This window comes from Suricata suricatta, chromosome 7 (genome assembly GCF_006229205.1).
Source record: "Suricata suricatta isolate VVHF042 chromosome 7, meerkat_22Aug2017_6uvM2_HiC, whole genome shotgun sequence".
NCBI classification, from domain to species: Eukaryota; Metazoa; Chordata; class Mammalia; order Carnivora; family Herpestidae; genus Suricata; species Suricata suricatta.
This window is the reverse complement of record NC_043706.1, coordinates 104,871,965-104,898,735: the sequence shown is the minus strand read 5'-3', so window position 1 is coordinate 104,898,735 and position 26,771 is coordinate 104,871,965.

Genomic DNA, 26,771 nt, shown 5'->3' with positions numbered 1-26,771 from the left:
CAAATCACTTTAGTTCCAATTATCCAGATGTACAGGATCCAAGAGGGACTTAGACAAAGATATGAGTGCAAGGAAATCTGTGCATGAATCCAGATGTGTCCATTCCGACCACTCTGAGGTGCTTCCCGAAAGGAGCAGCCTTGTTTATGACTGATAATAATATTAGCCAAATGCTATCAGGTGCTTACTCTATACCAGACATTGTTCTAAGAGTTTTACATGTATTAATTCAAGTAAATCTCAACCACAATATGAAATAGACAGTAGCATTCCCCAATTTATAGATAAGAAAATGAGGCAAAATGATCAAATTCAAGAAATGTATAAAGGAAGACCAAAATAATCTTCTTATATGTCCATAACTTTCTGAATACAGAGACATAAATTGCTCCTGGGCATAAATAGTACAATCAGTTCTATTTGGCCTTCATTAAAATAAGAAGTCTAAATGAATCATCTTGACTTCTAGATTCTGCAAGACAATGCTTCTTAGGACTAAAATCTTGAAATGCTTTCTGAGATGCCTCAAATAACTGCTGAGTAAACTTATGTATATGTGTGCAAAATGCTATTTGTGTCTTTTTCACAACTCAGTAAAAACCAGTAGTTAAAGCCTCCACTACTGCCTCGGCACCTGCTGTGTGCTATGTCAAAGACAAGTATGAATAAGGCAAGCCTTCCCTCAGAGACCTTACACTGTAATAGATGCATTTCATTTCACATATGAAGAACCAAAAAGTGTGTCAAACTGAAATAAACACATCCTGAAATAGCTACAGTGTAAAGTGGAATAAGGTAGGACCCACTAGGAACATATCAAACACAATGCAATGTGAGGGAAAAGAACAGAAACCTAAGGAATTGCCTCTGGTTGGAGTATGTGCCCACAACATTTGAAGACTAAGTGGAATTTTAACAAGTTGAGACAGATGACAGGGTAAGATACTCTTCATCAAAGAAAGAGAGTTGATGAAGGCAAAAAGGTAGAAAACCACAATTTGTCCCAGGAATATCCACCCACTCATGTCTGGCTGAGGTGCAGGCTCCTGTGAGAGGGAAGGGTGTGGTAGGACTGTGTTTGAATCAACCTGAGTGGCAGAAGGTGGATATCATACTGAATACAGTGGAAAATAGTAAGCTCTTAAGGATTTCTGATAGACAATTGATAGAATTGAAATTGCACTTTTGGAAGATTAATTTGTAAGTGTGTAGGATAGATAAATTTCAGACTGCAGAGTGACAGGAAGCAGAGGTACCAATTAAATTTTGTTATACTGTCCAGGGGCGGGGGGTGGGGGATAATGACTACCTGAAACCACCTAGGACAGAAGAAATGGGAGAATATGGAATGGCAGTTGGGTGATTGATGTACAAACTTAAAACTTAAACATCTGAGATGCTCTAGGAGCCTGGATGACTGAGGAAATGGAGATCTTCCTAACAATCTGGAAAATCAGGAGGAAAGGACAGGATGCTTTTAAAGAAAATGTGATGAGTTTGGTTTTGAGTGTGTTAGGTTTATGGTGCTTCTGGAAACGTTAAATGAAGAGGGGTAGGCAGACAGGAAGAAATGCAAAAGAGAGACTAGAGCCAGACTCATAGGCTCTGAAATCATCTGAGTAAAGGTGGTAATTGAAGATGTTGGAGCGGAGAGCGAGAGATTGAAAACAGGGAAGACAGAATGCTGGGGGAGCACCTGCATTTAGAAATTAGGAAGAGGATAAGGACAAAAGAGGAAAATTAAAGTGGAGATCAGAGATAGCAGGAGAATCAAGGAAATGCTACATTGTGCTGCATTATGAAAATCAAGAAAGCCAGAATTGTGAAGAAATTTCCAGAAAACAAAATAATCCATAGTATAAGAAGCTTCATGAGTACAAAAACCAGTTTCCTTATTTAAAATATCTGTTTTATTCTCCAATGCTTCATGGAATATTGGTTCATTTAAATAATTTTCAAACAAAAATTTCAGAAAAAAATTCTTTAGAGAATCTAAAACATTCATTGAAAGATTTGTCACAAATCTGTAAAATCTATTAAGCAGCAATTAGATAAAGACATACAGGTCACACATGTATTTGAAAGGTTCTGCTTACGATCAGATATTTTGTTGGAAAAACCACTTAGTCTCTTCAGATTTAGGGGAAAATATGTTTGCAATTATTACATTGCAATGCTTAACTGCAATTTGTCTTCATCCTGGGGGCTGGAAAGAATAATTTTTGAATTAGAACTTTTTCATTTTCTCTATGGTTCTTTGTTTGGTAGCTTTCTATCCATGTGCCCGTTTATAAACTTTTAAAATGGAAGAGGTTGCCCAGTTCATCTGAGACCTTCCTGCAACCAAAAATGTAAGACTCCAAAGAAAATTGCAATTACTGTGAAGGATGAACTGACATCTCTTTGAAAGGGTCACAATCTAAACACAAACAGTATAAAGTTCACAAAAATGGGGGCACCTGGGTGGCTCAGTCGGTTAAGCATCCTGCACTTGATTTCAGCTGACCATGATCTCAGGGTCATGATATTGAGCTGGGCTCTGTGCTGAGGGGGGAGCCTGTTTGGTCTTTCACCATCTCTCTCTGCTTTTTCCCTCTCACTCTGTAAATAAATAAATAAATAAATAAATAAATAAATAAATAAGTAAATAAATAGAAAAATATTTTTTAAAAATGACTAGTTAGGGGCACCTGGGTGGCTCAGTCGGTTAAGTGTCAGACTTTGGCTCAGGTCATGATCTCACAATTTCTGAGTTCATGCCCCATGTCAGGCTCTGTGCTGACAGCTCAAAGCCAGGAACCTGCTTTGGATTCTGTGTCTCCCACTCTCTCTGCCCTTCCCTTACTCTGACTCTATCTCTATTTCTCTCTCAAAAGAAAAAATAAACACTTAAAAAAATTTTTTTAAATCTAGTTGGATGGATGGTGGATGGATGGCAAGAGAATGAGATCAACTTAACACTTTTTATGTTGTGGTATAGTTTACTTGCAAATGCCAGTCATTCCAATTTAGAATACCTAAGGAGAAACTTGGCTGGCAATTTACTTTTTGTTTTGCAAACAGAGAGATGGCATACAGCCACACACAGGAATTTCTTCATCTCAGTGTTTGCCCACTTCCGCCGCACCCATACTTTTGAGCTGCTGATGCCGCAGGGAAGACAAGAATAAACAAAAACATCTCCATCTTTTAAGCTGGAACTAGGAATGCATATTGTTCATAAAGCAGCTGTAGGTCAAAAAGCATGATTAATATGCCTTTTCATGGACACTTTGGATTAAGTAAGACTTGATTTATTAATATATGAGTCAAATAGCAATCATAAAATTTTATCTGTGAAAAATTACATCCTAAGCTCAAAATGATAAAACCTTAAGAAAATCTTCACAATTACACTATGTTCATTTATAAACTGAATTGAATATTTACAAAAATATATATGTTTGCATATGAATATATATATAATTGATAGTTGTATTTATAGTATAAAATTAGCATATTTATGTATTTCCTATATAATTATTGAAGTTAGTTTGTTAAAAATACATTTTTATGAAACTGATATAGTATAATAAATTTTCTGAAGACTAATAGTATCTAAAACTCTAAAGAAATTAGGAATACTGTGTTTTAGAAGACACTATACCTTGAAAACCAATGTAGCAACCAAGGCAAATCCAGTAAATGCACTTTTGTTTTACTGTCGTTGAAACCAAGGAACAGAACTGATTTAGTTTTATTTTGTATATACAGTCATTTTAAAAGGACAGAAAGAAACTTTTTCAAAAGCCTGAAGCTTGCTGTTTTCTGATATTTATACTTCAGTGTTCCCCGATCCTATTTGATCGGTGCTTTTGCCTGGTTACTTCATTGATTCTTTTGGAGCTTTAAGTCTACCCCTTTATACTAAGATGTTTTCCTGAACATGCCTGTCACTCATAAGTTTTATAAGAGAAAGTTCAGAGAAATGAGAAATAAAGAACCAGGTGCTTTCAGCAGCCTTTCTTGACACTTTAGCCGGTTCTGTGAGGTGAAGATATTTCCTCATGGAACAGAAGACCTCATGTAATAACGCGGGTCTTATGCAGAAACAATTATTTCCGTATAGCAGAACCAGACTGGTGACCAACAGAGATTTAACTATAAACACTTATTTTAATGGCTTCCTGTTATTATTTACTAATCTAGCATATAAGACAAGCAACGTGGAGATACTGATCAGAGACTAGTCATGCGATACAACTTCAGCAGATAGCTGCCACAATCAGGGTATTTCCTTGATAGGGAGGGATGGAAATCATTTGTATGGATTTTCTCAGATCACATAAATCATACTTCCTCAAGCCACACGCCCTCAGACACCACACTCACACACACAGACACAGACACACGCACACACACACACATACACACACACGTGCGATTTTATTAAATAACAGTGATCTGCTTAAAATGAACTACAATCTAAAGCTACATTATGCAGTCTATGCATTTATTTCATATGTAAACCATGGCGCCCTGGTCTGTGATCCAAAGCAGGAGGGTGCTTGATGACTATGGAATCCATTAGCCTTTCTGATTCCATGCGCTTACATTACAGATCAGCTATGGTTCTAACTTCCAGTTTTAATGGAAACCACTGGGTTGTTTGGTTGTGCAGGATATGCGTGCGTGTGTGCATGCGTGTATGTATGGTACTTCAGAAAGCTTTACCAATTCTTACAAGCTGATTAAAAACAACACTACTTTCCCATTTTTCTCTTTGTCCTTTCTGTTTTCTAGTATCACACTTCCCCCCTCACTGCTACCAGCCATTGCTCTTCCTCGTGACCTCCTTTACTGAGACCTCCAAATTCATTTACCCTTGGAAATTCAAGAAAGTTCTTCCTTTTATTAGGTTCCTCCAATAATTTGCATTAAATTTTTTTAAAAGGAGATTAATAGAGGGGAATTAATCTGTGCTATAGAGTGGCTTCTCTTTTTTATTACAAGCTAATTTTAATAAAAAAGGAAGTTTGTGACCAATAACCATTAAACAGAACTTCTAAGATTCACCTTTATTTCTCTAAATTATGTGTGTTCCCTAATTAAAAGGAGAACATGTTGGCCCATGGTACATCTTTTTGTAGGCTCTGATCCAAAAACCATTCTAAAGTTGATTCAAGGTACTTTGAAGGGTAAGAGTGCAGTAAATTTATAAGCAATATATTTCAATTTGTCTTATCTTTCTTCTAGCTCTCATCTTTACAGTGATTTGTGAGAGGGTTTAATGGTACACATTTCAGAGCAGATTTTTCCTGAGATGGTGTTTTGATCACCAAAGATTTAAGCTCCATTTCTACACTAAGTGGAATGTCACCTTTAGCAAAAAATCTATAGTAAGTATAACAAATCTCCTGTTTTGGAAACCTATCCATACTCTCTTCTCCAAATTAAACATATTCATCTTCATTTTAAAAATCAAGAAATATCTTATTTTTGAATACCCGTCGGTCTTCTTAAAATGTTAGCTCCTCTGTATCACTTTGTACATTTCAATGTGAGATTCATCTTCCACACAGACTATTGTTAAATCCAACATGCTGACCATTACGGCCAAAAGGATTGGTCAGACATAAAATGGGGTTTGGTCAGAAGAGAATAACAGAGTGACATGAAAATAATTGGTAAAATGTTAGTCCTTTTGTTAAATATGAAAACCGTGACATTTTACTTTGCAGTTTCATACATTTGCCACAAAGCTATAAAGTAGAGGTGGAGATTTTGTTACTTATTGGAAAGGGAACTAGAATAGATGGGGCATGTGAATGGGGGAGAGAGCCAAAGAGGACTTATTCTTAGAAGGGAGAAACTTGCAAAAATACTCTGAAACCGAAATGTAAATATGTGAAATCAATGATGTAAATTGAAAAACATGTTATGGTTTTATTTGTTCTGCAATTGTGTAAACCTCACAAATTTTTCAAGTGGGTTTTCAAACAGTTTACCCTTGAACCTTTCTTCTCAGAAAAAAAAAGTTTCCCCAGAAGTATAAAAAAATAGAATGAATTACTACAGATAGGACTGCCTTCACACACCCACAGGCTTCCTGAGACTCGTAACTTTTTCTGGGAACATGGTGTCAGTTCTGCTGAGATTCAAAATAAAATCAGAGCAAGCCCTAGCTTACAGTCAGCAAAGCATGATATGTCAATAGCATCATTTCAGAGGAACCCAATTATACCTCCATAGCTCACTTTGACCCAATATTTTATTCATACTCAGACTTGTAACAGAAACTCAGGGATGCAAGGTGGCCACCAATTTGCATAATATTAATTTAATATTTTTAAAATATTTATTTAACATTTATTTCCAGAGGAAGGTGTGAGCCACATGGGGGATGGTTAAAGTCGGTGGCTCAGCTCTGCACAACCTACATAATAAATTAAAGCTCCCTTTTAAACTGAACCTACCCTCCCAGGGAGTCAGTTTAATGACCATCTGTTTTTACTCAAAATACTCCTTGGGGGAAAGAGGCATCTCACCTCACACTCCATGCAGCTTATCAAAGTATTTCCTACCAACCACAGAGAAACATGTTCTCTGAGAAGAGAGCTAGTAAATATTTTTTCTTCATCTAGTTAAAAGTCCTGGGGTGGGTTAGCAAACTAATAATGTTTAATCATTCCTTATGGACCCTTCCTTCAGGTCCCAGCCTTTATCAGGATCTAGGGGCAGAGTAAAGAGCTCTCTGATTCATGCGTCTGCAAAGCTGAAATTATTTAATCCTGATGCCATTCTGCAAAAAAAGAAATCACTAACCCTTTTCACAGATGAGAAAAATGGGTTTTAGAAGTTAAGATATAAAATTACAACGCCTGGATTCAAAACCATTATTCTGTGGGAAATACTGCACGAGACAATACAAGTTCCTGATCTGGATACATAAGAGATAAAGTCAGTAAAAGGGTGCAGGGCAAGGAGATTTGGGTTGTATGGACAGACGGACCTGTTTTGCTTCACTTTGTTTGCTTTTTTTAGTGGGAGCAAGAATATATTGTGAAGAGCAAAGAAAGACAGAAACTGAGAAGAGACAAATGAAAATGAGAGAATGTAAGTTGGGTTTTAGAGAATTGAATTAAGAAACACTTATTTGTTGTTATTGTTATCTAACGTATATTGAGCATTTCCCATTCAACCTATCAACTGACTATTTTAGTTTCCATTTCTAAGGCAACTGGAACTTCACATCAAGTGTAAGTTGAAGTAAGTAAGATAAAGTTACATCCTCACTTGGTCCCCTAGACAAGTGAAGAGGAACTTTGGGAGGCCCATGAATACAGAGGTGATTTGCATTTCTCTGAGAAGAGATTGATAGTTATATCATCAGATTATTAGGAGTTTATTATGCATTGTTAAGGAAAACAAAACTTCTATAGCTTCACATTGTACCCTGAGATTTTATCTATTCTCATGGCTTTAACAATCCTACATACTATTTAACCTTAAGCCTGTTCTTTTCAGGACTTCAGAAATATTAAATCTCCTACTGAATATCACCCTCCTCAAGGCTGCACTGTAGCAACTCAAATGCAACCTGACTAAATGCACGCACACACATTCTCCTTCTGCATATCACATCTCATTTGGTTACAACACCAGCCTCCTGTCACCCATCCTAGAAAACTGCTAGTCATCCTATTATTCTCTCTCTCTGCTTTTTGCAATCCAGCACCAAAGCCTGGTAATTATACCTTATATGGAACTACTGAGTCCATTCTCTCTTTTATAGCTCTACCACATCTTAGCTGGGCTTCTTACAACCTCCTGTCTGATGTCTTTAAACTATCCACTTCATATTACTTTCAGTAGCTCATTAAAGATGTAAAGACTTTGCATGGCACACAAGGTCTGCAACCAGTTGGCCTGCAAGCTTTCCCTCTTTCCCACTATTCTTCCTCCATGTCCACATTTTAGATGCCATCTTCAGAACTACACCTTGGGGCATCTGGGTGTCTCAGTCGGTTAATTGTCTAACTCCTGATTTTGGCTCAGATCATGATCTCCTGGTTCATGAGATGGAGCCCCACACCAGGTTCCATGATGACAGTGTGAAGCCTCCTTGGGATTCTCTCTCCCTCTTTCTCTGCCCCTCTCCTGCTCACTTCCTCTCTCTCTCTCTCAAATAAATAAATAAACATAAAAAAATAACTACACCTTTTATGGAGCAAGTGCCTTTATACTTTTTCTTAAACTGTTCGCTCTGTAGAACTCCAAGTTTCTTCCCGAGTATTTCTATCCAAGCTAATGACTCATCATTCTAGAAGGCTTCCGCAACTGCAAGGGTGAATTAAATGCCCCTCCTCTGTGCTTCATAGTCTAGAGCAGGGGTTTTCAAACTGTAGCAGCATCAGAATTACCTGGAGTGCCTGTTAAAACACATACTGCTGACTTAGCAGGCAGGGGTGGGGCTTACAGGATGACCGGGTCAGATAATCATCAACAAGGATTTATCCCCACACCTACTGAACGAGTTCAATGTCTAGGTCACCTCTGGCTCAGATAAAACCCCTGCCACACTGGTGGATAAGCATGTTACCAAGAAGCAGTCTACACGTGAGGTTCATATTGCAGTAGCCACTCTCCTCACAAAGACTTCTGGCACTGGCAGACATGTGGAGGCTCTTTCTATTGAGGAATCAGCATTTCCTATCTTGCAGCTCAGGTCACTAGTCACGTAAACAGCTTCACAGACTCAGTCTTCAAAATTTTCAACTGACTCACTTTTAGGAGAGAATTATTAAGGCTATTAGAGTTACAACTTCTCAGAACCAGAATGACCTTGAACATTTTGTTTCCTAGTCTAAGCAGTCCAGTATCAAACTGATTCTGCAAATAGTGTTGAGTGGCAGCAATGAAAAAGTCATTTTAGAGTTATTTGCAAAACTACTATCTTTGCAAAGATAAAACAATCCTCTCAACCTGCTTAAAAACATGTCTGTAGAAAAAGAAATGATTCAACATTTTCTTCTTCTATCATGGAATAAATGTATTCAAGAAAAGTCAGCAATTTATCTATTTGAAAAATAAATATGCAAGCAGGTTTCTTTACAAGGGCTTCTTCTCCGGAGTTGTCTTTACCAGGATCATAATATGTTACATTATGAAGTTGTATATAAACAGCAACAGAAAGCCACTTTACCTTAGCACCTACTTTCCACTTTGAGAATCCTTGAAGATCATTTTACTACCTTAGTTTGAGAAATCCTAGAAAAAAGTTATGTTGCATGCCTTCCAAAGATTACCTTTGTGTGACTCTGGAGAAACATAGAAACATGAAGGAAAATATATCTTCTCTCTCAGCCTCTCCCCCATTCAGTGATACTCCATTTTTGTTAACATTATTAAATCAAACACTCTTTTTGAAGCTGTCTTCAACATGTTTCAAATTATGTAGCATGTTTAAGACATTACTTACTTCATTCACATGGATAAATACGCATCTCTTTACATGATCTGTTCAGTATCTGATGCCTAATGAATGTTAAACATCCTGGACTCTGCATCTCTCCATTGTGTCAAAGGAGGCTCATGTCATTTGCCCTCTCAAACATGGATTAGAAAAGAGACTCAACAGTCCTTCGCAGGCAATTGTTTCTGCCAGGATTCTTTTGATTGGCACCAGAGCCCCTAACCGGCAGTCATTCTGTACAGCTGCAGGTCCTCTTAACTTCAGGATCATGAACTTCCTGAGTCCCCTCCTACACTAGGCACACCTGAACAGGCAAATTTTCGTGAACTTGCTGGATTTATCAATGTCTTTATAAAAATAGTCTTGAATTATACATGGGTAACAGGACGTTTCTGTTAATATTTTTGTTTTTTGGGTGATTTTTTGTTTCATTTTGTTTTGTTTTGTTTGCATAGTGCCACACAGAGATGTTTACTCAACGCTTTCTAATGATCAGAACCAACCTGGTAATTTAGTTTTTCAAACTACATTTATGTTAGCATAGATGATTTTAAAGCTTTTTTTTTACCTATTGGGATACTAACCCAGAATTCACAACAACTTATCTTTGTAAATTAATTCTTCCCCTGATCCCTCATGCCCCAATCTCCTTTCCATGGCAACATGAAACACATCACCTTATTGCAACAGTCAGGGAAAAGAGAGATGAAGATAATAAAGTCTAATTCCCAGGACAGGATATGTTCTTGGTTTCAACTCAGTTTTATCCTATGAGTCTAATCACCAGCATATGATTGCAAAAACTTTGGCTTTTCATCTGTGATGAAAAAGAAACTCTTCTCTCTCTTTTATACAATGTCAAGATATTTCTTGCCTACAAACACTCATCAACATATTTATAATTCAGAGTCTCAAATGACCTATATTTGCTGCTAAATTTTTTTTATAAATAAAATCTCTTATTCTGTTTCTCACACTGATTTCTCTTTAGTCATGATTTCCCCTCAAAACTCTTGATTTTTTTGTATTATAAGGACACTTAATTAAAAGTGGGATTTAAGGTATCTCCCAGATAAGTAGGGAAAGATTCCTTATGGAAAGTTATTAAAGACATTTGATTATTTTATTTAATCACCATAGAGATAAACTATTAAGTGTTTCTGATGAATTATATTCTTGGCAGTCTAATGAATTAGATGCAAGGCAAGCCAGCAGGAAATTAGGCTCATAAGAATCATTTTCTAACATTTATGAACATTGCCTACTACATCTCAAACAATATGCTTAATATTTGGATAATTATTATGTTATTTAATATCCACAATAACACTGTGAGATAGATATAATTAGTCCTACATTTCAGATACAAAACTAATGCTCAGAGATGTTAAGAGATTATCTAAGGCTTCACAATAACCTTGCAAACAAGACTGATAGATCACTTAATCAATTCCATAATAGTGATATTGGGTTTTTTCTTTCTTTTTTTTTAATGTTTTATTTATTTTTGAGACAGAAAAAGACAGAGCATGAGCTGGGAGGGAAAGAGAGAGAGACACACACAGAATGTGAAGCAGGCTCCAGGCTCCGAGCTGTCAGCACAGAGCCCAAGGCGGGGCTTGAATCCACAAACCATGAGATCATGACCTGAGCTGAAGTCAGAGGCTTAACCAACTGAGCCACCCATGTGCCCCAATAGTGATATTGTTAACATGAAACTTTTTAGAAGGTGAGTTATGTGTATTATGCTAAGGCATGTAGAAACTGAAAATGGTTTCTTTTAACAGTTAAATTTCTTAATTATCTTTCTTTCTCCGTCTTCATAAAGCTAAGGTCATTCTTCAAGCACTTATTTACTGGAGGCAAAGTTTGACTCTTTGTATTACAAAGGAGCCAGTTTTTCTAAGTATGAATTTCCCATTGATATCTGGGCACAAGAAAAGAAGGACACTGTTAGCATTTAAGGGATATTTTTGAAAATAAAAAAAAAAGAAAAAAGAAAAGATTATTCTTCACAGACCAGAGCATAGCAGAAATAGTATTTGAGACCATCATAAACTACTCCCTAGCAAAGAAGCACTTGTTCCTTGTTCTTCCTGTGCTCTTTTCTTTTTCCTATAGTGAAAAAATAAGTTCAAGCCCTGCTGAATTATTTAATAATGTTCTCTCATATCGTGGTATTGATCGCCTTAAAAATAATAATTACTCCCAGTTGCCCTTTATTGAGTATCTCTATGCCCCAGGTTTTTGTCTATCTGTTTTAAGATACTCTACTTTTCACAAAAACCTCATGAGGTAGGTATTACTAGTCATCCATTCTCACATTAATAATAATTAATGAGGTAACTAAAACAGAGAGAGATTGGCAGTAAGGGAAAAAACCTAGGATTTGAGAGTAAGATTCAAAATTCATCATTTCCAAACTGCAATGGAAAATCTCAAACAGTCTCCTATAGCTGACAGAATAGAAAATTTAGTATTGTTACTTTATATACTGAGAATTGAAAAGGAAAGAAAATACTTGAAATTCTTATCAGGAATAGGTTAGTTAAAAGTTATGGCCATTAGTTTGGAAGTCTTCACTTGTGGCTGGATATATGTGCTGTTCACACCAACCCAGATTTCATGCACCCATCATTACTACCCAGTACACTGTTTCACACCTCCTATTCCTGATTTCCTCATTAACCTATACTTTTATGTATCATCTACTCATTCTCTACTAATTGTTGATTATCCTTTACCTTTTCTCTCTTGTCATAATATAGACTTCTGTCCATATATGTTTTTATACTCCCATGTATTTGCAAATGAATGGATATGGGTTTAGATTATGTTTGCAAGGGTGGGATGAAAATTACTTTTTTGTTTTGTTTGTTTTCAAAAATAAAGTTCCAGAATGAGTTGTCTTTCCTGGTCTAGATGATAGAAAAGGCCTCTCTTATGCTGCCTTAAGAGAAACACAATTAGTGATTGACAAAGGAGAGAGAGTAACTGAACAGTAGGCTTGAAGAGGGAAGACCTCAAGAGTTCAAAGTAGAAAAAGAATGAAAGTGGAATTGGATTTTTCATAAGCAACAAATGATGCCTAATGTCACCACTTACTTTTTACAAATTTCCTTCTGGGCTTGCTGCTGTTATTTTACTTAAGAGACAGTCTTCTAACTGATGCTTACACATGCATCTTCTAGCGGAAAATCTTGCTGTTTCCATTGCTACTTCTTTTTTTTTGATGTTTTATTTATTTTTGATACAGAGAGAGACAGAGCATGAGAGGGGGAGGGGCATAGAGAGAAGGAGACACAGAATCTGAAGCAGGCTCCAGGCTCTGAGCTGGCTGTCAGCACAGAGCCTGACGCGGGGCTCAAACCCACAAACGTGAGATCTGACCTGAGCCGAAGTCGGAGGCTTAACCGACTGAGCCAGCCAGGCGCCCCTCCATTGCTACTTCTTACACTACCTTGAGTCTTACCTTGAAGAAATATACCATGTTACCTATGATAATAGTAGAGTAAAAATCACTCTCTTTCCCAATGGAGATGGTACTTTATCAGATTGTCCCTTCCATGCTCAGAGTTCAGAACAGTATTTAAATGTTTGTTTATTTATTTTGAGAAAGAAAGAGAGTGTGTGAATGGGGGAGGATCAGGGACAGAGAGACAGACAGACAGACACACAGACAGGTAGAATCCCAAGCAGGCTCCGTGCTATGAGCACAGAACCTGACACAAGTCTCCATCTCATGAACCATGAATTTGTGGCCTGAGCCCAAATCAAGAATCGGTCGCATAATCAAATGAGCCACCCAAGTGCTCCCAGAATACATTTATTGAGGTAGTATTTTTCAAATTCAATTGAAATGGAAATACAGAATTGCAATGATATTTTACTGTGTGGAAATAAGAGTAAACTTACAAATCTTACTGTATACATTCTATGTAAAATAGTGAAAAGAGCATCACTTTTGAATCAACCAAGTGACTCTAGATTTGAATACCACAGGAAAACTATGAAAAGTTGTTGAAACTTCCTGATTCCATTTTTTTTAAGATAAAACTCTCCCAGGTTGTGTTGATTTGAGATAAATTGCCTCGCACTCTACCCAGTACAGATTAGTGGCTTACTAAATAAAAACTATTTTCATTCAGTTATTTGATTCACACAGCAGTTTTTATTTTTTAATTTTTTTTCCATCAGGCATCTAACTCTCCTCTTCAAAGCTAAATGGAGTTTGGAGTTAATCACTCTTACCCTTACCCTTTGCACATTGCATTACTATATTTATGACCTTGCCTTGAAATTTTGTGTTTACATGCTTGGCTGTCTTTTCTAGACTGTGAGCTTTTCAAGAACAGAGCGCACATTGTTGGCATAGCATTTCCAGTGACCAATGCTGTGCTAGACATATTTGTCGTGGTTAATCTTATGTGTGAATTTGACTGTGCCACAGCATGCCCAGACATTTAGCCAAACATTATTCTGTGTATGTCTATGAGAGTGTTTCTGGATGACATTAGAATTTGAATCCATAAACTGAGTAAAGCAGATTGCCCTCCCTCATGTACTTAGATCTCATTCCATCAGGTGAAAACATGACTACAACAAAAATGCTGAATAGGAGGAATCTGCCTGTTTGAGCTGGACCATTGGGCTTTCTCATCCCTTAGGCTTGATTGAAACATGAGCTCTACATTTTAGAGCCTAGACCAATAGCTCCCTAGGTTCTCAGACCTTCGGACTCAGACTGGAGCTACAGATTGGCTTTCCTAAGTCCCCAGCTTGCAGACTGCACATCTTGGGACTTGTCAGGCTCCCTAATTGTGTGAGCCAATTGCTTATAATAATTTATTTATATACAAATACACATAACCTATTGGTTTTGTTTTTCTGGAGAACATAATGTTATACTGCTTAACTAATATCTGGTAAACTGATCTGATCTCTCAGAATGAAAAAGTATTATAATAACACCAGGTTTCTCCTAACCTTATTGCATTTTAGAAAACAAAAGATTTCCAACATTTCAAATACCCCAAATAAAAGTCCCAAATTCTATTGCTGAGCACTTAAATGATCAAAATATCTCCCCAGTTTATGAATTCTCTAAGGAGACAATTCTTTTGATGGATTTAAACATTCACCTCAGAAGAATAGGTTTAGAGTTTCAAATTGAATTTCAGACTTTGATCCTGAAATCAATTTCTGATGGAGAAATGCAGCTCTGGTTTTGACCGGAGAAAGCAAAAATATAAAAATGACTTTTTGGACATTAAACAGCTGTTTTTAAAAATTCCATGATTTCATTGTAAGTGAATAAGACACATGTGGATTAAATTTTCTTAAAATATACAAGGTTTGAAAAATTAAGGGAACCTGGTTTGGGTTTGATTGACTGAAAAGCATTTGCAACCCAATGCTTATCTCCTTTCTGCCTGAGAGTTTTCTTCTGGCAAACTACTTTGAACTCAACATCTAGAAGAGTAATCTCAGGAATGTGAAAGATGTTGAAGATCGACCCTAGGAGTTGTTTTGTAAGGCTGAACCAAACAAAGCCTGTCATGGCATCTGTTTGGGGAAACAAAGCCTGTCATGACGTCTGTTTGGTTCAGCCTTACAGTTTCTGAAATTTAATGAACCCAAACCAGTCACTACACACAACTCCTGAAAGTCTCCTTCTGAGAACTTCATACCACCAAAAAAATATTAGACTATTTTCAAATTACTTTAAAACGCATTTTAAACATTATTATCATTTAAGGTTGAATCTTTATTCCTAAATCTAATATTATTTTTTAACTTTTTTTTTATGTCTTTATTTTATTGTGAGAGACAGAGACAGAGCATGAGTGGGGGAGGGGCAGAGAGAGAGGGAGACACAAAATCAGAAGCAGGCTCCAGGCTCTGACCTGTCAGCACAGAGCGGGACGTGAGGCTCCAACCCATGGACTGTGAGATCGTGACCTGAGCCGAAGTCGGATGCTCAACCAACTGAGCCACTCAGGTGCCCCTAATATTATTTTTAGACTTATGAATTGTTTGACCCTTTATTTTTTTTAATGTGCTTTTTTTTGTGAGAGAGAGAGCACAAACAGGGGAAGGTCAGAGAGAGGGGGAGACACAGAATCTGAAGCAGGCTCCAGGCTCTGAGCTAGCTGTCAGCATAGAGCCTGATGTGGAGCTCGAACCCACTAACCGTGAGATCATGACCTTGAGCCAAAGCCAGACGATTAACTGACTGAGCCATCCAGGTGCCCCAGACCCTTTATTTTTGAAAGTAATTATTTCACATCATTAATAAGAAACTCAGCAGTTTTCTTTCAAGCATAAGACACTTCCTAGGAGAGAAAAATATCCAGTGAGCATTCAAATGGCCTTCTCTGAATAGTTCCATTATTGCAAGAATTGTAAACTCTGATTTTTAAAAACAGGGGCCTCACTTGGTCTTCAATTCAGAGGCAAGATTCACACTGCAAGCACAGTGCGCACTTTTTCTCATTGCTATTTACATTTTTTAAATGGGTGTCTCCCTTTATAAAACCATAATTGTTAAATAAGAGAAGGTTCTGAGGGGTATCTATTGCATTCCGTTTAAGGGCTCAGAAATTGGTAAAAGCAAAAGTTTTATTTCACTTCTGATGGAGTCAACAATGAATTGGTGAAGGTCACATGGGGTAAACAGTATTATCTGGAGGGTCCCAGGGTATACATGTCTACACGAGCTTGCCCACCAGACCACTGTGGTCTGCTCTCTGTACAGACATCCTGTGGTTTGCTGAGTCAAAAATTAAAGTTACCAAAGCTTCTTCCCCAAAAGAAATAATATAGGCCTTAATAAAATTGTACTGACTTGTTGTATAGAGAGTGAGACAGAAAAAGAGAATCAGTGGAAGAAGGATGCATTGTTAGATTTATTATAGCACTGCCATCAACATCAAACAACTATTAAGCACCTACTATGTGTAAGGCAATATACTGAACCCTTTGGGGGCAGAGTAAAAGATGTAAGCCTTCCTTGCACAGAATTTGCAATTTAGTTTATGAGATGGTAATATGTAGTCTCCCTATCCTTCTGTCTTCCTGTCTGTCTGTCTCTCTCCACACACACACACACACACACACACACACACACACACACACACGTGGGCATATAAAAACACAGACATATAAAAAGTCAATAAGCTAAGGCAGCATGTAAGAAATACCCAGAAAGTTGTACAAGCAAAAATTATTCCAGAAATTTAGAGAGAAACGGGTCTATTTTGGTTTTCTAGTTTTGTTTTTGTTTTTCGGAATGGACACAAAAGAGAAACAGAAGACATGAGGAGAAAGAAGAAAAGAAAGAATTTCCCCAGCACCATACGTTTTTGCTGATATCCATGTTATGACTAGAGTCTGAATCACAGTAGTGACTCTGAGCATCAGTACAGAAAGACATGAGTTTGGGAGATATTTGAGAAGTAGGAGATCACAGTTCTTATACTTTTACTCTCCTTTCCCTAGAGAGCTCTCCCCAACTGCCCACTGCAGGAACGCTTTTCAAGAGGCAAGTATTGTATTTTATTTTATTTTTTGCCAAATCCACCTTGTTCTAATAGTTTTGTAACATGCAATAAAAATAGATTAGTAGAAAAATAAAATAGAAAAACACTCTCAAAATAAAGTTTCAGTATTTTATTATGAAATCCATCAAACACAAAATTACATTTTAGTAAATTTCATAAGAATAACTCTAACATAGGAAAATAACAATAAAATAAACTAAAAAACTGTAAATGTTGATTAAAAGTGTGCATATATCAATAAGTACAGAAATTGATACTGTACTCACTTTTTATTGATTTATAATTACAAATAAAAAGAATTATTAGTGAAACAGTGACTCCCAACAAGAAGAGTCTATTTGCACACTTTAAAAATAGTGTTTATCAACATTTAAAGTTTTTTTATTTTTTTTATTTTTTAAAAAGTCACTACCTTATTTTCTTTTTTTTTGTTTTTTGTTTTTTATTTATGTTTGATACAGAGAGAGACAGAGCATAAGAGGGGGAGGGGCAGTGAAAGAAGGAGACACAGAACTGGAAGCAGGCTCCAGGCTCTGAGCTAGCTGTCAGCACAGAGCCCGACGCAGGGCTCGAACCCACGAACGTGAGATCTGACCTGAGCCGAAGTCGGAGGCTTAACCGACTGAGCCACCCAGGCCCCCCAACATTTAAAGTTTTTTTAATGTTTATTTTTGAGAGGGAGAGAGAGAGCACAGGGGAGGGGCAGAGAGAGAGAGAGAGATACAGAATCTGAAGCAGGCTGCAGGCTCTGGGCTGTCAGCACAGAGCCCAATGTCATGTTCAAACTCACCAACCACGAGATCTGAGTCAAAGACGGACGCTTAACCAACTGAGCCACCCAGGTACCCCTATCAATAATTAAAGTTTTTAACATGGCAAGTGAGTTTGTTTTATTGCTTGTCAATTTATTTAATCTAGGTTGGATTGATGACAGTTCTACTTGCAGAAGATAACATATATATATTTAAACTTTCTGCTTTAAATACCTTCATAGTAGAGATAACAACATCTCAGAGATAGGCTGATAAGAATGAAAATAGCCATTTAACACATGCAAAAATCTTCATATTTAATTAATTCAAAATAAAGCAAAGAACATTGTCGTTTTAAAATTCATAATTATTCCTTCACCAGTAACCAGTTCCAATAATTGATCCTATAAAGTTAAATTTATATTATCTTTCAATGAAAGAAATGGCTTCTGGATCTTATACACATTTGAATTACAATTGAAAAACTTACTTTAAATTAAAATGATAAGCTATAACTTGGTTTTGTTGGACACAGGACTTCTACAGACCTCACACCACCTATAAGTGTGATGAACTCTGTTTAAACAGTCATTACTCACACACGTCACTAGCATAGCCATGTCAAATAGGTGTAAAGGTTTCTAAACATTCCAAATGTCTGTGCTTCTTTTAGCAGACAGGGAATGAGCAATTTGTAGACTGCATGATTCTACAGATAAGTTTCAATAGCCCTGCGCAGAGTAGTGCCCTCATCCCCAGCTCCTGTTCTTCTCTATTTCAGCTTCTTATGTATTTCCTTCATAATCCTTATCACCATTTCCCTTGTAAAAATTACTTGTTTACTTTTTCAACACCAGTTTTCTACATTAAAATGTACCTCCTTTAGAGCAAAGACAGTGCTTATTTTGTCACAATTGTGTTCCCAGCACCTTATAAAGCTACCTTCTCAATACATAAGGAGATACATAAATATTTATTAAATGACTTAACTAGGAATTCATTTAAAGGTACCAAAGGATGATAGTGGTATGAGAGAAAGGGCAAAGGAAGAAAACTAACATTTATTCAGCCTTGTTCATGTTCCAAGCTTTACATGGGGCACGTTTCTTACTTCATCTCATTTCAACCTCACACAAAAGCTGTAAAGCAGATGTTATCATTCCTGCTTTTAAAATGAGGGACTTGAGGTTCAGAGAGGTTAAGAAACTTGCACAGGGTCACATAGCTAGTAAATGACAGAGCTGGGATTTGAAGAATTTGGCTCTAATGCTGACAAGATTCGTTGAGTGATTACATGTGTGCAAGAGTCTGGGAAAGGGGGTCACTGATCATACACTAACACAAAGGAGTACAAAATATAAAGGAGGAATATTTGGAGATTGGAGGAGTAAATATGAATTCAGTTTGAGCCTAGAACTGGGGTGAAAATTCTGAGGTGAACATAAGGACCTGAGACTACAGTTGCTATGTGAAAATAGCCATATCTGCAGTGTGATATTTTATGTAGGACACTTAGGACAAACTATAAACCAGGTTCTGTTCATCTCTATTCAAGAATGGATAGGCCAAGAGGAACATCTGATCTTCTACCCAAACACTTCAACATGCTAAGTAAAGTAAGCCAGACAGAGAAAGACATCACATGATCTCACTTATATGTCAAACCAAGAAAAGTCAAACTCATAGAAACAGATTGTAGAATGGGGGTTTCCAGGGTTTGGGGTGCAAGGGACATGAGGATGTGTTGGTTAAATAGTACAAGCTTTCAGCTATAAGAGGGTAAGTTCCGAGGATCTAATGTACAACATGGTAACTATAGTTAATAACACTATATTGTATACTTGGAAGTTGCTGAGACAATAGCTCTTAAGGGTTCTCACCACATACACAAGAGATGACAACTATGATAACTATGTAAGATAAAGGATGTGTTAACTAACTTGATTCCAGTAATTATTTCACAATGTATATTAAATCATCATCTTGTACACTTTAAATATATGTAATTTTATTTGTCAATTACAACTCAATAAAGCTTGGAGGGAAGGTGGAGAAGAACACCATCCTCCAGAGGCATCTCCTATGAGTACATGAACTTCTGTCATCTGGATCTCTATCAAAACCAATGCTCTGTTTCAATTAGCATAGCAATTGCCAAAAATGGGTTTGTATTTGTGAAATGAGTGACGTTAAGATTTTTTCAATAACATCTGTTTTCAAAATGCTTTCAAAATACTTTCATAAGTATTGATAACATGTAGATCAGATAAAATATTTTAGAAATACATCCTACCCATTCTTATGCATGCATAAACAGAGAATAGGAAACCAGCAAAGCCGGTAGCCTGAACTCTGAGATATGCCTTAGGTGAGCATCACCCATGAACTTAGGAGGACTCTGACTGTCAGATGCTGATAATACAGGTGACAGAACAACTGCTTCTAGAATCTTGGTATCTCCTCTGGTTTGCAGAACACCTTACACAATTCTTTTGTGATCACTTTCTAATGAATATTTGAATAATAAATGTTTCATATAAATAGCAGAATTTGCTCAGGGTTGCCTTCATTATTACATGGTAGTGATAATGGAGTGTAGCTAGCTCTCACCCTCCCCCCAATTTTTTCTGTGGCTACTATTATCTACCAAAACAAAACAAAACAAAACAAAAACAAAAACCTAAGAGTTGTGCTCGGGTCAGCTCGCAACAAGAACAGTCCACATACAGCTGGTAGTTGAGATCATTCAGGACCAGTGTGAAAAATGAGGAGACCACAGGGCAGATACTTGATGAACTGCAGTATGTAAAAATGCTGGAGAGAGTTCATAGAGACTGAAAAGTAATCAAAATAAAGCGAGGAGGAGGAGGAAGAGAGTCAAAACTAAGTTGTCACTCAAACCAGAGGACTTAAAGTTTTAAGAAAAGACTGATGAGTAGTTTCCAATACTTTATAAAAGTCTAGAAACACCCAGACTAGGAGAAAAAAATGCTGATTTTCACTATTAGTACTTTACTGATGACTTCAGTGGGAGCTGAACAAAGATAAAGGGCAGATGTGAGGTATGAACTCAAATTTCAGTGCACTGAATGGTGACTGGGAAGTAAGGAAGTAGAAACAATAATGTGGCTTGAGAAGTTTAGCTATTAAAAGAAGAAGAAAGAATCAGATGGATGGAGTATGCAAAATAGATGTGGCTATCACTTGCATTTTTTTTTCAAATTAGAGAATCCTGAATACAAGTTGAAGATGCACGTAAATGATCAGCTGATACCATGGAGCAAGAACTAAAAACAGAAAGAAGATAGCCCAAGAGAAGAATCAATTGAAAATATGGAAATGTAAGTAAGATTAAGTTGAGTGGAGTTGTGTGTTCTTTCTGACTTCAGTTTCACTGAAAGGAGGCAAGGAAAGGTGTATGTGTAATTTAGCAGGGTTAAGGGAAGTTTTTTGAGGTAAAATGCAGACAAGGGAAAGAGGAAGACTAAGGATAATAATAATGATTTGGGGAAGTGAATAGGAGAAAGCATTTCTTTGGAAGATTGGATTCCTTACTACCTTCCTTAGATTCACCACCCTGATTCTGCCCTTTAAAAGAACTAAAAGAGACCACAATCAATTATTAGCTATTAATTAAGGATCTCATAGAGACCACTTGTAGAGATTATGTGTACCACCTAAAATACCTTCCCTTGACTTTTCCAGGAAGCAAACCTCAACTGAAGGCAATTATTAATGTGTTGCTTACTTGTATCTTTCCAAAGTGATGAAAAGGTCAATAGTTATAAACTCAATGGTTAGGGCAATATAAACCCTACTAAACAGTAACTGCTTATACTTTGCCATAATGATATAGCTGTAAAATTCTTGTAAAAATAATGTATGAATAAACTTTTCACTTAAATCATTCAAAAAACTGTTTATGTGTACTGCATGCAGTTATAAACTCTCACTATCTTTGATCTAAAGGGAATTTGGGAATGACCAGATCAAATCTCTCTGTGTTTTATTTTTTACTTATTATAAATTGAAACGCTTCTTTTATAAAACCTTATATATGTGCTATGCTTGGAAGATTTGAAGGATGGTCTACAATTTTATTAATGTCTGTTGCCTAAAACAGGATCCTTAGTTTGGGACATATGTAGAACATATACGAAACATTTGGTAAAAGATTGGAATGTATTTTTTATATTTACTCCAGCAGAATGTTGCCACGAAGATCTTCAAAACGTCTCCCTCTCCACAGAGAGAAGCACTGTGTCCATAGCTGTTACTGTGCATCCTGTTTACAGCTGATATCCTCACAAACCTGGAGGTATTGTATTTCTCACATCACAGCAGCAGACATGTGTGCATGCACTAACATCCTGTGTGGAAAGCATTTGAGTTTCTAACATCACAACACAGTGTTCTATGAATAAGTGGGAGAATTCCTTCACAGGAGTTCAAACAATTGGCCATCACACTTTTTGAAGTTCATAAAAACCTTTTGGGTTTTCAAAGACTTTCCCAATCAAGGAACAATAGAGGCTAGAATTTTCACACAATCATTTAATCGTAAAAGGTGGAAAAACACAAACACTGTTTTGTCATAAATTAACATCCATGCCATTTAAGAGCCTTTGGTGGAGATCTGAAGAGAATGCAGAAAAAAGAAGAAGAGAAAAGAAAAGAAAAAAAAAGAGAGAAAAGGAAAAAAAGGAAAGAAAAGGGAAAAAAAGAAATGGAAGGGCAGTGATCTAATTTTGTTCTTCATTTTTTTTCAGACCAAGTGGTAGAAATCCCTACATTCATTTAGGGGGAGAACAAGAGAAAAGGAGATGCACATAAATGTCTTTGAAAATGTTTTTCTAATTCAAATTTGAGAAATACCTCTAAATACTATCTTACTAGACTCTTTACACTGACTTAAAAATAGTAAGAATCAGTTACTCCCCAAGTATAATTTTGGCATACAGAAAAAGTGGTTAACTCCTTCAATCAATTGCAACCTAACTAGAAAAAAAGTTGGGGCCCCATTAAGCCTGGAGATTAAATGAGGTTCTGATTCAGACTAAAAGTATTATTGAACATCTTTCCCCAGTCTGTTCAAATCCCAGTGTCAATGCCTTCCCGCTCAGCACTGGTCCTAGAAAAAAGAAACCATGGACCTGCACTGAGAGGAAATAAGTCACCCTTACACTATCTAAAATTAAAGTACCTATTCCTGCCTTACAGTTTATCAGATGTTTGGTCCGGATGCTGATTGTTTTAAAAGTCTGTCTAAACATAGTATATTTCCTAAAGGAATGTTAGCAAACTAAACACTTGCTTCTAATGAAAACATCCCAAATTTTATTAACATAACTAAGATAAATGAGTAAACACACAGTGCTACTAAGTATGTGTATTTCTCAGGAAAACTAAATTCATGACAGAATATGATTTATGCTTTTTACTGTAAATTATTAATATCAGCCCTAACAAAGAGTTACCTATTGCTAAATTCTTGGAAGTAAGAAACATTAACCTTCCATCTGTGAACAGAAAGTCATTAACTGCCTTTTTTCCTAGCTCCTGATGAAATTGTTTATATTGCAGGAAATAAAAACCAACAAATTTGATATTTGGTAGAACAAACAAATATCAGAATTCTGTCCCCTATCACTCTTACACATATTTGTGGTTTGGTTTTTTAAGTGAAAAACAATTTTTAGTGATGGAAACTTGTGTAAGCCACTATGTTTATTTTCTCAAGGTTGTTTTTATGCTGTAAATTGAAAAGGAATCCACTTTTCTGGATTGAAATTTTTGCCTTTGGGGATTACAACAGATTTGCTTAATTTTTTTCCTTTATTTTTAACTTCCCCACACTTTCATCCTCTTCCTGAATGAGGAATAATTATTTGGCTGAAATTTATTTTCAGCACATGACTAAAAGATCTTCTGAAGAAGCTCAAAATAACACAGGAAATACTGAAGGGTTAATGGCTCTGACTTATAGTTATTTAGACTTACAGAAAATAATTAGATAGATCAATGTGTGTGGTAAGAACTCTTAAGACATTTTTAATGGAATAAAAATTAGTCTATCCAGCAGGTCAACACACCGTTCTGGAGTGTATTTGAGGAAACTGGAGAATTATAACGTAGGTCAGCAAAGCACCATTTAGTACTTTGGAGTTGTCTTAAAGAGCTGGGTTTCCCAAAGCTTTGATTGTGCAATGCTGCTGAGTCACTTGGGAAATTATGAGCCTGAGTCCTTTAAGATGCCATCGGGTCCAACAAATATTATGCTTTTCTTCTTCCATCTCTTTCAACACATCTGCATAGTCTTCTTGGTTTGAAGGTCATCCAGCTGCTATATGAGTAACCATAGCTGATCTTTCCTGTGATTGATTTCAGTTTTCCTCTCTTCACTTAATTAATAATTGATGCAGAATTTCCATCTTTTGTTCACTCTGGTTTATTATATGATCTAATGAGGCAATGATCATACAATTTACAATTTAAGAGAATTGCCTTTCGCTCAATTAACCTGGCTTCTAAAATAAACTACAAGTAGCTAAAAGAGTCACTGTAGTCAAAAGACTCTCTTTTCCCTAGCAAGGTCCTAAACTATTTCTAATACGATTTTTTAAGTGTTGCTGTAATTGGCAAGAGCCATATAAATGGCATCATATGCAAAAGCCAAATGCTTTTAAGATATTTAAAAATTATTAGGCCTAATGTTTCTAATGTGACAAAAAGAGTCCAAAATGTTAGAGGGAAAAGAAGTAAAATCTCAATAGAAATGTTAACATATAACCCATGAACTTCTTGGAAAATGCAGGTGATGTCTGAACAGTCTTTTTTTTTAATTAACTAGATTTTAGGTTGAGTTCTGACACTGAACAAAAAAAAAAACTCAGGAAGATCAGTTTTTAAAATTCTTCTTTACTTTGATTTACTGATAATATTGGTATTTGATATTGGGTTCTGAGTTATATTGCTAATAAGCAAAAAGTAGATTCTTAAACATACCAGTAGGTCATCCACGCAGCAAGCAATTATTAAACACCTGCTATATGCATTGCACTAATGCCTTGGAAATTGGGTACAAAAGAAGTAAAAGCCATTTCTGTCTTAGAGGAAATTTTAAACTCTTTGGCATAAAAGAGTGAGTAGCTTTCATTGCCTTTTCCTCCTCTACCATTTTCTAAATTCTGTTCACATTTTGTTCTCCTTCACTTAGCATCTTCCATGGGCATCGGTAATCTTTCCCACCAAGTCAAGGGCCTAGCCTCAAACTTATCCCTCATTAGGCAAAGTATACAAAATCTCAAATTTTTATCTGAAACCCTTGCCCAATCTTCAGAGTTGTGTTTTCCCTTTGCCCTTCTAATTAGATCCATGTGTGTGCCCTACAAGCTCTTCAAAATTTGCAAGTTGATATATATTCTCTATGTCCTCCAACTTGTTTCTTCTACTTTCCATAAATCTGTTAGTGGCTCACAAAATAAGGAATCCTTCTCACTCATATCTCATCACTAAGATCATCTAGTGATTGAGCTGACTTTTTGAAGGGAGAAGCTTTTTATCATTCACTTTTTGATCTCAAATCCCAAACATGGTACCTGGAACATGGTTGCAATTTCATTAAATATTTGTACAGTTTAATTGAAAGGAAAGACATGCCACATCAATTATAGCTTTGAGAGTTGAAGTGACATAGAATTAAAGGCACAATCAGAAAGGAAATAATTCAGGAAAGACAAGGAATGCTAATGTGTTTGAAGAGACAAGTTTGGATCCAAGTCTTAAAGGAAATGGTGTCACCATGGCATGAAGGAAAGCTTTGTTCCACAGATAACAGATAATCTTTTCTGACAGTAAGTAGTTATCTCACAAATATAAGATTTTGATCATAAAGGAAAATCTGAAAGATAAAGAAGGCTCAATTTCTGTCACCACTGTTGAAAAAGCTACTTAAAAGACTATGCTGTAAGATGGAGACATAACTAACATCCTCATGGATTGAAAGACGGTAATATTTTCAGAATATTCTGTATCAGACTGGGGCACCTTAGTGGCTTAGTCAATTAAGCATCCAGCTTGTTGATTTTGGCTCAGGTCAAGATCTCATGATTTGTGAGATAGAGCTTCACACTTGGCTCTGCACTGGCAGTGTGGAACCTGCTTGGAATTCTCTTCTCTTTCTCTCTCTCTCTGTGTCCCTCCTGCTCATGCTTTTTCTCTCTATCTCCTCTCAAAATAAATAAATAAACTTAAAAAATTAAAGAATATTTTATATCAGACATACATAAAGCATAATCTCAAAATATACTATAAATTTTGGTTTTGTTTCCTTAACTGAGTTCTTTATAGTATCTAATTATGTAAGTTTACTTGCTTCTGGTGCTGTAACTGAGCGGCAGAAAATCGAACACGTGGTCCTGTCTGCAGAAAGTTGGAAAATCTGTAACCACTGTCCTAGGTCTTGTTTTCTTCTTCTTTAAATACAAAAGCTAAATTAGGATGTATAGTTTATAAACTATGTTAGTAATAGAACCCTTCTTATACTCTAATTTTTTGTGATTCATACTGCCAAAACTCAAAACATAAAGACATGCGTGAAAAGTCCTGATCCTCAATAATCCATTCCCCAGACTGAGTCTCCTGTTTCTGGTGTATCTTTTCTAAGATATTTTAAGTATAATTACAAAATGTATTTACAAAATATGTACATGGATATATGCTATATGAAATATAAAATATATGAATATTTTTAAGGAAATGAGGCATATATTATTCCATTCTGAGCCCTTCATTTTACAGTTAATTATATATCTTGGAAATCCTATCAGTGTATAGATTACCCATCTTCTTTCAGAGCTGCATGGTAGCCCATGGTATGAATACACAATCATTTATTTAGCCAGTCTCCTATTAGTAGACATTCAGGTTCTTTCAATCTTTTACAATTACAGAAAATACTTCAATAAATAAATTTGTATATAAATCATTTACACAGTGTATTTG